The sequence below is a fragment of the Melospiza melodia genome, chromosome Z (genome assembly GCF_035770615.1).
Source record: "Melospiza melodia melodia isolate bMelMel2 chromosome Z, bMelMel2.pri, whole genome shotgun sequence".
NCBI lineage: Eukaryota > Metazoa > Chordata > Aves > Passeriformes > Passerellidae > Melospiza > Melospiza melodia.
In genome coordinates this window covers 61,097,991-61,112,114 of record NC_086226.1, presented here as the reverse complement: position 1 = coordinate 61,112,114, position 14,124 = coordinate 61,097,991, and the positions used below count along the sequence as shown (strand labels likewise).

Below are 14,124 nucleotides of genomic sequence, written 5' to 3'. Positions count from 1 at the left end.
AAACACCAAAACCCATAAGAATAAAGTGCCACAGGAAGAGTACAAATGATATCCCATGAAAAGTCAAAGGGACTTTTGGTGTTCTCATCAATGGAATTAGACTCTACTCCTGCACCTTAATACCCCGCACAGAGGCAAAACAGAAGTTCAACCAGTCTGTGGAATGGGTACCCAAATCAAAGGGTAGCTGGTTTAATGCACATCTGTGAAAATTCAGATACTGATCCCTTGCAACTGCAGTCAGTCCACAGGATCCAGAACATGGAAATACTGCTTTATAGAGGCTGTAACATTCACCTTCACATTAGCAAACTAGTGAGCTACGGGCACGTATTTTATCATTTAACTCATCTCAGCTGACCAGCCAGAAGCATGCACAGCCAGGAAGACTCAGCTGTGCAACCTGCTTGAACTTCAGTTCTCTGGAGTTAAGCAGAACAAAGCAAATGATCTGGCCTGTTCTGCCTGGACAAAAGTTTTAAACTACATAAAAATACTGACTTTTAAGGACTGTCCAGATGTAGACATACCAGCTAAATCCCTGCATTAAAGTAGACCATAGAGCCTAACAGTGGATTAATCACCAAGAGCACAACACCTGAGCCTGAAGCACATCCAGTTCTTCCAGCCATGCCAGGTGACAACTGCAATGACACTGTATGCCCTAGTCAGTATCTGTTACACACCAAGGAACAGGTTTGTGAGTAGTCACCTCTGATTTTCATCCAGAGGCTGATATACTTGGCATACTGCTGACAAAAGGTTCACTTGAATAACTAACCCATCAGAAAGCACTCAGCAGACTAATACCAGAGGAAAATGGCTGAGCATCCTTTCAGATGTTCTTCCAGCTCACAATAGGCAAGAACTGTGTAAGCCAGAGATGCAGAGAACTCATCAACCCAGTACTTCCAACTTGGTTAAAAGTGAAGTCCTACTTTATCTCTACATCAGACCAGTCTGATAAGTTGAACACATCTGGGAAATACAACTTGCCATTTAGTGCTGCAGTGCCAAAACTCTGTTAGTTTCCAATGATTGCTTTTATGTCTCATGTGTGTAAAATTCTGAGCCAACAGCAGCTATCAGTGATCACTCCTGACACTCACCCAGAACTCTGAAGCAGAAATACTGCTTTCTGTCTAGAGTATGAAAAGCTGCAGGAATCCATCCCCACAGCATTAGTTTTCCTGTGATATGAAGTACCACAGCTCAATACCCAGCCACACAATTAAAAGCACAGATTACATGCACTTGTTCCTTGGTCTGCCTTTGCAGAAGACTCTCTCCACATGACATTTCGCCCTGCTGCAGAAACCCTGAACAGCCTCCAGACCTACACAGCTGCAATTTCATCTCATTTTCTGCAATTCAGAAAATTACTCAAGAGAAAGTTAGGCTACAGGGCAACCTCTGAAAATGATGGCAATGAAATACATCCTTTAGCCAGCCCTCTTTCTAGAAGGGGAGCTAGCCACTATTTCAAAGTAGAATGGCTGTTGAAAAGTCCATTAGCTGGTATATCAACACCTCAAACCTAACCCCTTTACAGCTGCAGATTTAGAAAGTAAAAAGCTCAAGTGGCAGAAAATCAGTTCTCCACCCCCTTGCCTGGTGTCTGTACTAAGTAAACATAAAATAGCCTTCAAAAGCGGCTTTCTGCAAACAATACAGCTGTTTGCTTTCTTTGGGGAGGCAAAAAAACCTTTCCCCTAGAGAAAAAAAGTTAAATCACTATTTCAAGAGGGAACAAAGTGAACTTACAAAACCTTACAAGACTGGAACATTTCAGGGCTCTGGCAAGACACTATAGACAATTTAAACTATTTAAACTAAGTCCTTGTCAGCAGGTCTAAAAAGGTTTCACCGGTTGATGGAAGGTTTAGTGGCCTTCATGAAATAAGCTAGCAGCTCTCATCCTTTAAGTCACATTTTCACAGAAGCTACCACCACAGGCAACTTTCCACAGATCAAGTGGCCATGGAGAGTACAAATCTAACAGCTACACATGATGCCCTTGTGAGCTACAGGAGCCAGCACCTTCTCACAAGCATACATGATCTAGCACTTCTGCTTCCTGCCCCAGACAAAAAATTTGTACATATCTCCAATAGATCTCGCCTGTACAAGTATCAAGTCAAATGAGACTCATTTTAGAAGAAAAGAAGCAACTAAAACATAGACATTGGATTTCTGCAGAAATACAGTCCTCTTTCTGAGCGCTGATAAATCTCTTGACATTTAATTTGTTTTAGGTAGTGTTGAGCTGCATTTTGTGAAGGAAACAATATCATGAGCCATGTGAATTCGGCAAATCCCAGATCCAGAGTCCCTCAGTGATCTGTATGCCGTCAGTGGAGAGCAGATCCCTCTCAGGACCGTGGATATGAAGGCAGGCCGGAAGGGCCTCACTCATGAACTGACATTCTGATTGCGCTGGTTTTGCATTAATTGATATTTGGGGAGGCGGGAAGAAGCCAGTCACGGGAGTGATTTTCTCAGAGAAGCTGCTAACCGTTTCCTCTGTGCCCGACAAAACCAATCAGTAGCTAGTTCTGACTACTGACACTTTGTTAAACCACTAGAAAGCACACACACTAGAGACGAACAAAGCCCGGGAAAAAGCTTTCTTCCGGCTTCTGGAGAGGATCTTCCCCCCTCGCAGCCCGCTGGCCGGGCGGGGGAGGGGAGGCCGTGGGGCCGGCCAGGGCAGGGCCATGCCACGCTGTTAACATCCTGTCCCCGCAGTGTGGACACCATGTGCCTGAGGCCAGAGGCGGCCCTGCGGCTGGAATTGAGAGCAGCAGGGGCCAGACACCAGCCATGCGGCTAACACAGCCCCAGCGCGGCCTGAAAAGCCATCACCACGACTGCTTCATCCACGGCCCCGCAGGGATCGTGCGACCATCAGCAGGCCCTGAGCGAGATACTAACTCTTTCAATGCATGAATAAGATTACAGACCTTCAATCCTCCCTCGAGTGAAAGAAAAGGACAGAGTCAAGACACAGAGGACCGACATGAAGACACCAAGATCAATGAAGAAAGACTCAAGTCCCAGATGGAAGGAGAATGAAGAGATGCCTTAAGTTCAGGCTGGAATCCTCTTGTAAGGCTATGGAGAAGAATATAATTGATACATCAGACTCTTTTTCCCTCTAACTCATTGAAAAGTATGGGGAGATGAAGTGTTTGAAGGTATGAGCAAAGGCATCTATGCTAAAGCAAGCAGATGTTAAAGTAGCTGTGATCCCATGGGAAGTTTGAACAGAGAGAAAAGAGTGATGAAGACCCTCTGCCCCCAGGGAAAAAGAAGACCTCTGTTCCCAGAGATGATGATGATCTCAGAGATAAAGAGAACCTTTGCTCTTGAACAGCTCATCTTTAAAATAGTACGCCATAAGTTGGCCCATAAATGCAGCTGTGGGAAAGCTGTGAAAGATGGGAGGGATTTCATGATTGCAGATTCCTGGGCAGCTGCTGTTTGTGGAAATTAAAAGCTACAAGAGATCTGTTCTTGTAGAGAAGTTTCCATGGCATGGCAAGAGAAACCCCTCTCCCTAAGTGAACTGAAGAAAGACTATTCTAGAAGTAGCTCTAGAACAGAACTGACTTAGAAGTCCTAAGTTTTGTCTCTTTACGTTTTAAGTGACAAAGAAGAGGGGATGTGTGGAGGGGAGGGAGAAGTGTTCTAAAGGTTTTATTCTGATTCTTATTATTCTTTCTTCTAGTTACTGTTGATAAAGTTTTCTTTATACCCTTTTAAAGTTTTGAGCCTCTTTTGCCTTCCTCCTAATCCTATCTCACAGCAAGAAATGATTAAATATATTCAAGTGAGTGCACTAACATTTGGCCAGCACTGAACCCACAACATTAACTGGTGCATTGGCCGGGAAATCTTAAATTGGTGAACCAAAACAACTACACTGATCTACACAAGACAAACCACCAGAGGACTAGTGGCCTAGATGGGCACTAGTACAGCAGAGGTACAATTAAGTCTAGAGTCCAGAACTAAATCCCCAAGTCAAGGTCTAGCGTCTTGGCCGCTTCTCCCCAAACACCAGGATTTCCCTTCTTCCAGCACAGTAGCTGTAACTAGGAGAAAAACAGTATTGACCCCGACTATGTTAAGATTAGGCTAGATAAAGAGCAGCTGTGGACAAGTGCAAGCCATTTTTGTCCTGCTGCTAGAGATCTAATTGGACATAAAATCCCCAGCAGGCAGTGGAAACGGTGAATAAAGAACCAAAAGTAATGTCCATTTTTTGATCTAAAGTCACACTAAGCTTGCAAAATACAAAGAAACAAAGCTGGCATTCCCATCACGAAAACTTCCAAGCAGTCAAAAAACTTATGACATCTACTGGAGCTCTAGGAAAGGGGTGAAACTGCCACCTGCACAATGATAATTTTATACAAATAACAGTGCCAGTCTTTTAAAGTAATCTTTTAACCCAAAGAGCCTGAAATAGGTTGCAAAAAGGTGCCATAAAAAGCATTAGCAGCACAGAGTTCAGTCAACTCACCTAAGGCCACAAGCAAGCAAAAGCAGAGATTAGAATGAAACCATCAGATCCCACACGTCCGTCTCCTGGCTTAAGCACTTTTGGAGTCTGTAGCAGACGCAACCAGTGCAGGATCAGCAGTGGAGGTGTGAGCTTTGGACCTATGGGCTTTTGCCTGGGACACAGGATCGTTATCACTGGAGGCATACAGACACTAAAAGCTGGTCTTTCATAATCTCCCCACAGAGGACATTTCTTTCCCTTTTGCCAAATGCATAAGGGACACAAAGTTTTCTATTCCATCTAAAGAGCTCTTCAGTGAGGAGTGCTTTCCTCTTCAAGATCACCCAGGCCATGTCACAAACCAACTCCTTGTTCCTAGCAATGTGATTGGAGAGCTTCTGGGTCAGCAGAAAAGAATTTGATTAGGGTGACAAACAACAGTATTTTAGTGGTGGTTCTTGGCAAGATCCTCTACTGGTTTACTTCCCACACTGACTTACCTGGCCTTGAGTTAGGTAGTAAACAGTCTTGTTCTCCAGTGCTTACTAATACTGAAGGCAACTGGTAAATGACTTTCAACATGGCCATCCAGTTGAATTTGTTTTCCCTCCTTGAGGAGCATGTAAAATTTGGTAAAACCAACTATTAAAGGCTAACGCCAAAATATCAGAAAGCTGATGAAGCAGGCTCACGGATTACCTCTAGCAACCTGCCACCTCTGGTTTGATGACACAGAGCCCTTATGGCAGCATGCACACCACCACGTAACACCAAATAAATAATTTCACATTCTCATTTAAGGGGGCTCCAACCTCACAGAATATTGATGACAATCAATGGAAAAGGACTTCTTTCAGCATAGGTCAACAATAAAATACTTATTCAGAACCTACTTGAACTGCTGCTATGAAAACAACTAGTGACAGAACCCAAGCCCAGTATTAGGTTCTACTTGCTGCACTAAGTACTACACAGAGAAGCAAGCCTGGATCCTGCTCTGAAATGACTCGAGGTCAACACAACATCAAGTCAGGAGCAGAAATCTGACTTCTCAACTCTTCAGGCAAAATGGCAAGGGGCTTCTAAAGTTATTTAGCCCTGGCATGAGAACTGAGCAAATAGGTATTTCATAAGTCAGTATATTATGTGCTGAGTTCTGAATGCTCCACTATGAACAGATGAGCAGATGATAATTTTGAAAGACCTGGCCCAAAATTAATACAATGAACACTGACATTTGTGGTCCTAAACTGTTCGGAGTATCTAACTTGCCTCTTCTGTCAAACCCAAACTCCTAGGATATATTTCTGATACACTGGTGGGCTTATCCTTACCAGTCAGAAAAAAAAAAAAAATGGGACACTTCATCACAGAGGAAAACACTAGCTTATAAACTGCTCCATAATAAAGACTGGACTACATTTTTCAGAGTCCTCAGTGCCTCCTTAAACTATTTATGCACATGCACATTTTCAAAAATGACTGCTGCTTTACAACCTTGTGACACAACATGCCAAGTAATTTTAAAAAACCTGTCATAGGTCAGCAATAGCTGCCTACCAGAATGACCACAACAACTGGTTCTCATTACTTCTAGGATGCTTATGGAGGGCTCATTGATGAAAACAAGCACAACTCCAATGCAATGGAAGATGTCAAGTTTGCAGGCACCATAGCTCGATTTACCCTAAGGAATGCACATGCAAATGTGCATTGCACATTTGTGGTATGCACTTAGGCAAGAGGATTGCTTAAGGGTCAAGTACAATACGCAAGATGAAATTCAGTCATCTATTTTACAAAAAAAAAACAACAAAAAAAAACCAAAAAACCAGCTTACACTAGAAGGTTGTGAAATACGTGAAGCATTTCAACTTCCAACATTACACTGAGTGTCCCCTGCTTTGCCCATGGAAGAAAAAAAAGCCAAGAATCTAGTCCATTCTTTGGCAAAAACAAACACAAAATGTGATTTGCTTTATCACGGCCAATGTCCAAAACTCCATAGTCCATATTAGCAGATGGGCTTTTTTTTTTTTTTTTTGCTCTCATAGAATGGCTCTTTTCTAGTGGAATGTAGAAATAATAGAACATCCTGCTAAAATAATAATTGCAACATTTGAGCTCAATTCATGTCATTAAGCTTTGATCTCTGAGTGAGTATAGTATAATCAGCACACAGTTTGCAAAAAGCTGTGCTACACATCTCCAGTCAGTTTTTCCAGCTTTTGACATATCCTGTTGAAGGACAATATAACTGCAACTGGGAAAAAGGGGTAAAGAATTTCACATTGCAAAAGGTACCTTTCTGCTTGGCAGCAATCACAAAGGGGAGAAGGAAGACACAACCTCCCCAAGAAAGCAGCTTTTCCCAAAAGAAATCCACATGCTCAATATTTGGAAATGCTTTCAACCATCACCCCCCCTCCCATAAATCATTCTGGTCACTGAATCACTTACACTAATCAGACAGATACCTGGTTTTAAAAATTACAACACTGACCAGCACTCCATGATCCTACTGCAGTGCCACTGAAGCATCTGGCATATTTCTATCTTCTGCTAAGCAAAGTTATGAAGCCTTGTGGCTTTTATCATCACATTCATAAGGACTTTTTCAGAAAGGAGTGACTTCTACATTTTGCTGTCTATCTTGGGACAAGACAAGAACACCAACAGTGTTCAGCACAAGATTAAACTGCAGTTTGAGTGTATGCCTACCCTGTAACATCAAAAGAAACTAGTGTTATTTTCCTCTCCATCTTTGCCATTTGGGAACATCATGCCATAAACCAGCACATGTTTTCAGTAACAGAGCAGAACACAACATGGCTTATAGCGTGAAGATCATCACAGTGGTGCCTTTGAGATTCAGAGGCAAAAAGAATGTCAGTTAAACTTGATATCTACACAATTGCAGTGATATCTGTGGCACAGCTATAAGTAACAGCAAACAAAACAAAAATATCCCTGAAAAACATCAGCCAAGAAAAAGCCTCTAGCACAATGAAAGGAAATGACATTGACGAAAGAAAGCAATAAACTGGCAAAGTAAGTATTTAGCAGCCACTGTCAGCTTGAGCAGAGCTGGAGTCTGTAAAGCCTACAATAAGACCTCAGCTCCCACATAGCTACCATCTAGCTGTGCTGATATGGGAGATGGTAATCCACTAAAGTGATAAAGAGATGCCTAAGTACTTTTGAAATCAGTGAGTGTCAGAAGAATCTATGAAGAACAATGAATTTATGATCAACCTTGGCAACCCGTATAGACTTCAATAACCACTTATCTCTAAAGTTATTCATAGAAGAATATGAAAATAGCTGGCACACGATAAGGCAGCCCACATACCTGCTGAGTCAGGTGTGGCACAGGGCAGTTAGCTCGGAGCTCTGCCAGAAAGTGTGTGACAATCTTCCCGTTTTGCCTGATCCACAGAGCAAGCAGTTGTTACTCACTTTCTACTCTTCAGCTCCAGCTACTCCCCCTGCCACTGAAGCTTCAATCCTTAGGGTGAGCATGGAGTAAAAGCCATGCAAAGCAAATACACCTAATTCAACCTAATCATGCCAGATATATCCAGGAAGGAAGGACGGCAGAATCTGTGCAAGTCCTAAGCTCCACCTCACAATTCAGAAATATTTTCCAGATGGAGCTCCATTAGTTTGCTCCTAAAGCTTCAAGGGACTAAACACAGCTGAAGAGCTGTCGTCAACTAAATTTCAACCACATGACTCCAAACAGCAGGCAAATGCAGAAGTAGAACAAAATGGAAAAAGCAATAAGCTTACAAGAAAGCAAGGTGAGCAAAAATAAATTTTGCAAGTTTTTTATGGATATAGGATTCAAAACATACATTTTTTACATTAAGTTTAGAATATCCTTAATAGTGTTGAGCAAGTTCCACTGGAGCCAAGGCACACCCCAACAGACAACCCCATTTTGCAATTATATCTGGTTTTATATATATGAACGTAATTGGGAGGATAGATGTAGAGACAAATATTATGAGTATGTCACAAGAATGTGGAATGCAGGTCTGGGAGACATGGCTGACAATCAGAAGAATGACAAAAGTTATGTGGGAAAAATAAAATCTGTGAAGAAATATGAAAACTGACAGGTGATTGTATTAGTTTGCTAAAAGAGAAAACTGAGTCCAGATCTCTCCAAACACAGTAGAAAACCTCTTATTGCTTACTTTAGCATGAATATTTAAATGTAGGTTTGAGAGATGGGAAGCAAAGCAGTAAGAATTGCTACTCTGATTTAATAGGGTAAAGAATAATTAAAATATCTAAATTACCTGAAAACAAAAACTTAAAAAGCATTTTTCCCATTGGCAGAATAAAAATACAAATGCAGGATCTATTCAATTAAGTTTATTAAATAAGAACATCACATTCAGAGGAAGAGTAGATTTTGAACTTTGGCTCCTGTACTAGCACCACAAATAAATATCCATGGATCTGCATTCAGAAAACCTCAATGCTGCTTTATTGTTTGGGTGAGGAGAGTCTGGGGTTTTTAAAACCATTTAAGTTTGGTTCTAACTTGTTTTATTGGTAGTCATAGCCAAATTCCTGTTGCAGGAACATAATTAAAATAACAGGAAGAGAAAAAAAAACCACCAATAGATCCCCAGAATATCAAAATAATCCTCATTAATACAGCTCTCGAAGAACATTGATAAATTGCTTGTTTCTTTTTTAGGCACAAAAATTCAACTGTAAAAACAGGCATATCTCTAAAAACATTGGACTTAAACCCAGCTTGCTGGTGCTGGCAACAGAGCCTGACATCTTCAAAAAAAGATGTGTTACCTGCTGAATATGAGAAAAAACACTGACTTCTACCATAAAGAGTATAAACTTTGGTAATGCTATTACTAGAACATAAGTGAAAGTAGATAAGAGGAAACAGTCAAGTCATCACAAGAAGGGCAGAGGTGCTGGGATCCAAGTTTTCCTGGTCCCTAACCTTGCTCTTGTCACTCACATCACCAAAACTGCTGCTCCAAGACCTTCCGTGTGGCTTAATTTTGAGCTTTATCAATTTAACAAGTACTATGCTAATGAATTAGCTGCATGGCTTGCTTGCTCCCAAGAACCACCACCCATTTGGAAACAGACTAGTAAACGGCAAGTTATTTCAGAGTCAAGTGAGTAGAGTGCTAACAGGTTTTGGCCACCTCCACAAAACCCTGCCTGCTATTTGCTAAAAAGGAAACCAGATCCCCAGAATGATCCCTGAACTGTGTGGTAAAAGGCTCAAACTTTGCTCTTTCACAGAGAACAGCCTTGCTATCTAGCCCAAGCCAGAACAATCTTAGGCTCTTTGCTCTCCCTTTTCTCCAACTCCAATTGTTCTCTAACAAAGTCAGCACCACGCAAACCAATCCCATTGCATTAGGCAGAGCTCTGCTAAGCAACACTCCTCCAGAAAAATAGCAGAGGAAAAAGGTCAGCTTGTATGTGGATACTTAAGGCATTAAAACTGACATGCATTTTTATTACCTATGATCAAGATTTTTTGCTAATAACCCACAAAAAAAGATCTGAACGCTCCCATTTTTCCTACAGTGTTAGACTGTTGTGTCAGAAAAGCTGCATCAACAGTTTTCCATCCTACTCTGTCTCCCTCTTGGTCATTGAAGCAAGCAAAAATACTTTCTCCCAATCAAAAATGCTAAAGAGACAGGACTAGCTTTGCTGCCCAGTATTTTAAAGAAAGGGAACAGGGTACTTTTGGTACTCCATTCAGTAGTTTTAGTCATACTATTTCTTCTGAATTATCGGTATTACTTTTGTGTAATCAACGCAAGCAAGACATGCAGCTACAGAATGAGACATTTTAACTTTTGGGTTTTTCTGTGATGATCATCTTTTAAACACTAGAAGCAGAGTCTCACCATGGTATTTTTTATCTATACTCTTAGTATCAGCAACTGCAGATGTGCATGCTCATCGACTACACTAAAAAAGTTTCTGGCATTCAGAATTCAAAACCTTAGCTGGCATAAATATGAAACAATCTTAGAGAGAGTGAATTTCTTCTATGCCAGACCTGAAGAAAACAGGCAGAGTCCCTAGCAGTCCCAGATAATCAAGGAAAATCGATCTTATATATAAAATGTGTTTTACTAAACATAGTAAACCCTGACTCTAGCTCCTCTCACAGGAATCATCAAGAATAACCAACAAAAGAGAAGCATGATGAAGTTTGGTCAGCCATGGCCTCTGGACTTATTTCAGGATTTGGTGTGTTGCCCAGCCTAGAAGACCTACATAAACACTGAGGGTGCCTGCTTCAAGGTTACTCAAACAAAGTGTTAGTTTGGGTCCCCCTCTGCTCCCTTCTGTCATCATCTTTGTGCTGGCACCAGTGCTCACAAAGCCATGAGAAGACTCTGAACACAGGATGCTGGGGTGCAAAAACAAACAAAGAAACAAAAAAACCATCATGCAAAAAGAAGAGTTTTTTTCCAATTACTCATCCTGGGCTGGTGAACTCCAGTGCCTGCAAAAAGGATGAAACAGACAGAGAGAGAAAAGAATAGGTAGACCAGGGGAAATGAAGCAGGTCCATTACTAGCTCACTAGCAATCTTCAATTACTCTGGATTAATGTTCCGGAGAAACCACACCCTAAGAAATACTGTGCCTGCATGGTGCAATGCACATAATAAACACTAGCAGAGCTGATCGTATTTGGCTACAGAGGATGAGTTCAGTACCAATCCTCCTGCTCTGTCTTTGTGAGTCTAACTCTGCCAGATTAACTCAATAGTGAGAGAACAGCCTTGCAGAAATGTAGGCAAGGGAAGAAGTCCTTCCAGAAATGTGTGTATTACACTTGATTAACAGGTGAGAATGCTTCAGCACAGAATCTGCATAGAACATCCCCTGTTACTTTGTTTAAGTCACTAAGGCTTATTCCTGAACAATATATACCAAATCTGGTACCATATCAAGTCTCGGATCACACCAATACCACCACACCATCACTGAGTGATGTCTTGAGTTGTAAAAAAATTTAGCATTACAAAAAATGTTGGCTAGCAGCTGCCTATGGCACACTGATTTGTAAATGTGCCTCAGCCTCTGAGCGTGAAGAGACCATTACGAAACTTTCAACATACTTGCTTGCACTGCTATGCGGCTCTATTCAGAGGAAATTTGGAACTAATAGCCAAAAGATTACCATGACTCCTAGAAACACTAAAATCTTACATATAGCTGCACCCAAGATGTTTATGCCATGTAACTATCATATGGCAACCTGTCCTTCAGCAACAATTTACTGGCGGAAAGTTATGTAAATAGTTTTGGGCTAGCTGCTGGATTATTACATTCTAATGACAAATTATAGCAAATTGTGATTTCTTGTAGCCCAGAGACCAGCTAGTAACCCCTTCAGGATACCTACAATGAGCTAAAACACATGATATTTTATTATTTAATGCTAAATATTCTCAACAGGTTCAACTTAAATTCTACTATGCAACACTAACGTTCCGTGCTGCCGAACTTACAGCCCCATATTTTTGTTAAGGGTTGACTTCTAATTTTTACCATAGTTAGCCCTACTAAACTACAACTATGAGAAACAATGTGCTTCGTATATCATGAGTAAAGGCATCAAGCTCCTGCCCATACCAGATATACAGACTGTGTCACTCTACTCACTCTTACATAAATTAAAATTCAAATGTGCACAATGAAAACCCACCAACATAATTTTTATCTGTTACATCAGTAAAATACTGCAGAGTCCCAGGTACTACCCTTTTAGCTTAATATCCTACTGTGTCATCAAGGAATCGCGCACTGATTTGACTGACAGGAAAGTTGTCAGCATATGTTGCCATTCTCACTTGTAAGGGAGTCAAGCTGTGCCACAAGCACCAAGGACACAAACCATTTGCACTGAATGCTTACTACCATGACCCCCTTTCAAAACTGAGCAAGACTGCTCCATTACAATAGCCCTTCGACAGCAGGCTTGACCATCTGTTGTTAATGGAACATCCCCAAGACATAGCTCTTCTCTGCAATACAAGGACCAACTCATTTTCAAAGGTGAAAATAAATTTTAATGCATTAATCCATAGCAGTAATTTTCAAAAACGTTCAACTCATTTTAGGCTTTAATCTAGAATAGGTTTACACCCCTCTGGCTTCTCCGAGGTCTATTCCAACACACTTGAAATCAACTTTGATCCTTTAAGTATGTTTTTGTACAGCCTTCAAAATCTCCCAGGCCAACAGCCTGGGGGGAAGGGGACACTTCTGGTTAAAACTAGGAAAAAGTAGGGTTTAATAAGGACTTTTAATTTAGAATCCGAGTATGTTTCCAGACATGTTTTAAGCATCTGGGCTGCTGTGCAGCTCGTCTTTTGTAACAACAGCCTGATGATAGGTTGCAGTGTAGCACTCCAGACTTCACAACAGTCTGGCAGGCAGCAGCACGATTTGTTGCATACAACTGAGCCTCCCGCCCATCACAAAGGCAGCCACATCGATTTTTTTATTTTTACACTCCCCTCCATCTCAAGGCCCTCCCCTTATCCCACCCCCGCGACTTTATAGGATTCACGTAGGAGTAAAGAGGATGAAAACCCTCCCGTTATCTTCTAGCACCCACCGGGGCCAGGAGAGGCAGCGGTAAGGTGAGCCACCCTCCGTGAGCGCTGCCAAGTCGCCTCGCTCAGGATAAGCTAAAATAAAATAACTGTTTTTTAAAACATAAGCACACACAACCACGCCCCTCACACACACAAACACTATCAGCCCCTCTCCGATGCACCGCTACGCCGTAAACCATCCTCCGAGCCGCGCTGCCGACAGGCTCGGCACATTGAGTGGCACCACGTCGGAAGACAAAGACTCCAAAGCAGTAAAGAAAATCAACAGACAACCCCCCAAAACAATAACAAAGCACACACACCCCTCACCCCCACTCATTTGCGTTTTCTCTCTAGCTTTGTGCCGCCCTTAACCCAATTAAGGGCGCCCTTAACCTTACCCAGGCGGAGCGGGTACAAGTGGGAAGCCTCCCCGACAGCTGCCCGGGACGCGTCCCCCCGCCCCTGCCTACCTCCCCGGCCGGCAGCCGCCGTCGGTCCCGAGGGGAGCCGCCGCCTGCTCCGCGCCGCGATCCCCTCCGGCTCCGCTCCCGGCCCCGACGCCGGCCCGCTGCCGCTACCGGGCGCCCCCGCCCCGCAGGGCCTTATATAGGGCGGCGCGGAGCTGCCCCCGGCGGGCTAGCCCGCCCCTTCCACGGCCGGGGCCGCCCAGCACACTGCTTCTCCCCTCCCTCCGAGGTCTTCTCGCGTCGCCTTTTCTTTTTTCTGTTTGCTCTTTCCTTTCTTCTTTTTCTTCTCTCCTGTCCTCCGCGCCCCCCTCTTTTTTTTTTTTTTTTTTTTTTTTTTTTCCTTCGGCAGCGGCTGCTGTTGGGAGGGTGGGGGGGAGTGCGCGGCGATTTGCATGTGGGCGTGCACAGTGCAGCCAAAAACAAACTGCGAGCCTGGGTATGTCCGCCCCGGCGCCGTGCAGCGGGACGGCGCTCCGTGAGCTACCCGCACTCGCTGCTTTTAGTGAAACTCCGCTCAC

General features: G+C 42.8%; 1 protein-coding gene across 2 annotated transcripts in view; it reads right to left on the bottom strand.

The window, feature by feature from the left end:
* Positions 1-13,696, bottom strand: part of ABCA1 (ATP binding cassette subfamily A member 1) — a 91,931-nt gene extending 78,235 nt beyond the window's left edge. Inside the window, exon 1 of one of the 2 annotated variants that reach the window (XM_063180747.1) lies at positions 13,610-13,696. The gene's annotated coding sequence lies outside the window, so the exon portion shown is untranslated. Of the gene's footprint in view, positions 1-4,528; positions 4,645-13,609 lie in introns of those variants that run through there. The other variant, XM_063180748.1, reaches the window with a different exon arrangement.
* Positions 13,697-14,124: the final 428 nt, after the last annotated feature.